Source organism: Heterocephalus glaber, unplaced genomic scaffold, assembly GCF_053883595.1.
Source record: "Heterocephalus glaber isolate CG9 unplaced genomic scaffold, H.glaber_assembly_v1.0 deba00000936, whole genome shotgun sequence".
Lineage (NCBI taxonomy): Eukaryota > Metazoa > Chordata > Mammalia > Rodentia > Bathyergidae > Heterocephalus > Heterocephalus glaber.
The window spans coordinates 2,214,965-2,218,681 of record NW_028258172.1 but is presented as its reverse complement, the minus strand read 5'-3'; the positions used below and the strand labels follow the sequence as shown (position 1 = coordinate 2,218,681).

The window sequence follows — 3,717 nt, the reverse complement described above, 5'->3', positions numbered from 1 at the left end:
GTTACACAAATGATTTCTTTTTGACCTTTCCAAGAAAAGCTTAAACAAATGCAAAGGACAAGAAAATATGAATGGCAAATAGTTTCCAAACAAAAAGATTTAGTAACAAAGAAGTCTCCAGTGTCTGTCAAAAATTTAAAATGATACAAACCTTGCAAATACTCAACTCAAATCAAGGTTGTACACGAAACTATTAATATTTGTCTCTTGAAGTGGCAAACAAGTCATCTACTTATATTTATGATCACACAAACCATTGAGTTTGCTCAAAGTTCAGCTTAAAGTGGCAATATCCCTATATCCTTTATAAGATGGAAACTGGGAAAAGTTCAAAAGGAAAACTTGCTTTGTTTGAATGCAGCTGTGCTCACAAATCTACATAAATTCTTAACCCATAGTGGGTTTAGCCAGTCAGGAAAACGCAGATCAGAGCAGTGTCACACTGGCCCCTGAAGGTATCCCTGGAGATACTGCAGCACTTCTGTATTGAGGTTGGTGCTTACCATGGATGGAACTCTTCCTGGACAGGCAGTGGACAATTGGTGAAGTAACTTTGCCAGGTGAATTTTGGGGTTGTTCACCATTTGACCTACAGGGTCATGCTCTTTTTTGCCGGCAAATGCCAACTGTGAGAAGGCTGTCTGATACCCTGGAGTATCTTCTAAAATGCTCTTTATCTGGAATGGTGTCATCTTCAGGTAACTCAAAAAGGCCAATCAGAGATTGTGAAAAGGAGTCCACAGCTTGGTGTACTCAGAGTCCATCAGTGGCGGGCACTCTGTTAGTAATTTTGTTATCCCAACTGCACAGATCTTTTTCTCCACATTTCCAGATACTTTCAAAATTTCAGGAATAATGATTTTTTCCCAAAACCATTCCAAACATTTTTGGTTGTATACCATCAAATATTTCCTGTAATGTTAGGGCCCCACACTTTATACAATACAAATTAATAAAGACTAAATAACTCTTGATAAACTTTTCAGTTTTGGAATTCTGAAGCCTTTGGAATAGCAGAAGGAAAATTTTATTTCTGTACTGGTCAACTGATTCAGGAGGCATGTGCTCTATTATACTGTTCAGAAGATAAAAGCCTTGGTGGTCATTTGCTTTGGATGCAGTTAGCTTCTGGAAGAAACCCAGTAAACCAGGAATTTTGTCAGCTGCAGCACTTGCTATTGTGTTTGAACCACATTCTAAGAATGTTTGGAGAAGCCTCACTAAAGCAGGAATATTTCCTGTTCTTTCCCAAAGCACTGGCTGAAGGAGATGTGAAAATAAGGCCATATAAGATGACGGGATATCATTTTTGTGTGTCTCCAGGAGCAAAGACATCACTTGAAAGACATATGGAATAAATTCTTGTACATCATTTTGTAAAATTTTGGTAAACACCAGAAACAAAGCCTCCTCAAAATTTACAACAGCAGCAGGGTTAGCTTTGAAAGTTATTCTTATGGATAAGAATATTGCTTCAAACATGTAGTGATTGAAGTGAGGTTTGCTTGGGTTCTTACTAACTGTTAATAGCTTCTCTGTGTAAACTGGGTGATGAGAGTAGGGATACAGGGGATTATGGTTTCTTGTAGGAGGGAGAAGCTTCTCATGATAGGTTTCATAATATATTCATTTTCTGAAGATCCAGGAAGTGTGAGAGCCTTTGAAAAGGTTTGTTAGCAGAATCTCAACAAATGGTGCTATTTCTGCAGCTGTAAAAGGAGTGGCATTGTTAGGCCCTCTCATAGTAAACAACCATTCTAGAGCATGTGCTGCATAAGTATGAACAATGATACTCTCAGCTTGAAGATGATTAATCAAGAGAGGATTCGAGACCAAAAGATGCTCTTTTGGTACTTGATTTCTAAAAATCATAATATATTTGATACCATCCGCTTTAAGGACAGGAAATTCTTTCACATTAGTTGATTTTGAATCAGGAAGGATGTGATTCACAAAGAACTCAGTCAGGTTTACAAGTTCATTAGCTTGTGTAATTCCATGCTTCTGTGTTTGGGCTTTTGATGCCAAATATGTCATGAGATAAATGGCTGCATCTTTGTGTTTCCAGTTGACAGATGGATTTTTTGCATATTCTTGAAGCATAGAATTAACATAACTGGAGAAGATTCCTGTCATGGGTCCCTCAAAAAATTTGCATAATCCTCATACCAGATCACAGGCGGCCCTGCATCTTGTATCAACATCTGATCCTTCCAAATCTCTTCTTATGTACTCCTCAGAATTATCTCCAAATGTTTCTTCATCAGCAGCTCTAAATTCCATGTTAGGCACAATGACCTTTTCACAGATACTTGTCAGTGTGTTCTGGTCCTCAAACAGATTCTTATAATGAGGTCTTTCACAAACTGAAGCCAGAAACTGAATTGCGTTACTGACCAATAAATCATATTTAACCTCTTGAACTGTTGTAACTAATACATTCCAGATGACTCTGACAAAGCGAGGCAGGTACTGCTGAAAACCTTCATCATACTTCTGAGCATAGAGTGTAGCACTGTCACCAATCTTTGATTTTAAGACTTCCAATAAGCCTGCTTCCCCTTCATCATCAGTTTGTAGAAGCTTATTATCCAGTGTCAAGAGGGTATGAAAATTGTTCATCCAAGTTTCCATATTATCTTCAAAAAACTCAGGGAGATCCTGAAAGTTTAAACTCTAGAACAATTTTGAGATCAGAATCAAGGAAGAAAAAAGAATCCTCAGGGCACAGGCATCATTTGCATGGGTACTACATAATTCAATGGTGGCCTTAAATAGATTTGTCAAAGGCAATGCAAAGGCATCCAGTACAAGATTAATTTCAGTCCATAACTCATTTGACTTAAATTCATGATGGTATCTTTTAAATAATGAATGTGCTGTACGAAGGACTCCATTAATAACATGGAATTCCCCACTCTGAAAGTGATTCACCATTTCTGTCAACAAGTCAGGACATTTCTGAGGGAAATCTCTGCCAATAATGCTGATACCATCACCCAACTGCTTCTGAATTTGCTCTGGGTTACTAAGCATCAACTGCACTATATTGGCTTTAATGGCTACTAGATCAGCTTTGCAAATTTTGTTTGGTTCATCTTCAACAATTCTCCGTTTTCATTTAATATAGTTCTTGAATGTTACTGAAGCCCACACTTTGATGACATTATCCTGGGACTTCTCTAGTAATGTTAAAAGTAAGAGTGGATAATTCTGATTTTCTTCTACAGACTCAAGAAATTTTTTAGCTTGACATCTGATTGCAGGATCAGGATCAAGGATTTTCTTCAAATATTCTGTTAGTGTTTGTAAATTTGCATCACTGAGCTCCATTGCTATCGAGTCCTTGTGGAGATGGAGGGAATCCTAGCCACACACTGTATCCAGCAGTACCCTCTCCTGCTGCTGCTCCACCTTAAATTCAAAACCCAGGCATCTATCTTTTATTTTGATCTTTAGTTTTACTCTGGTGTTCTCTATAAAAGAATCAATGTGATATTTAAGCTTGCATGTCTGATTTATTTCAATTAACATTATGGCTCTCAATGTGCATCCATTTTCCACCAAATGACTCAAATTATACAGTCTATATTTTAACAACTTACTTTATCAGCTATGTTCACTGGATCTGCAAGATGTGCCTGCCTATTTTGATTATTGTATATTTTACCAGGTGCTCCCAATTAGACTAGGAATGCTGTGAGGGCACCTTCAGTA

The 3,717-nt window shown here is 37.6% G+C and overlaps 1 pseudogene; it reads right to left on the bottom strand.

Moving 5' to 3' along the window:
• Positions 1 to 339: 339 nt before the first annotated feature.
• LOC101713715 (exportin-2 pseudogene) lies at positions 340 to 3,356 on the bottom strand (annotated as a pseudogene).
• Positions 3,357 to 3,717: the final 361 nt, after the last annotated feature.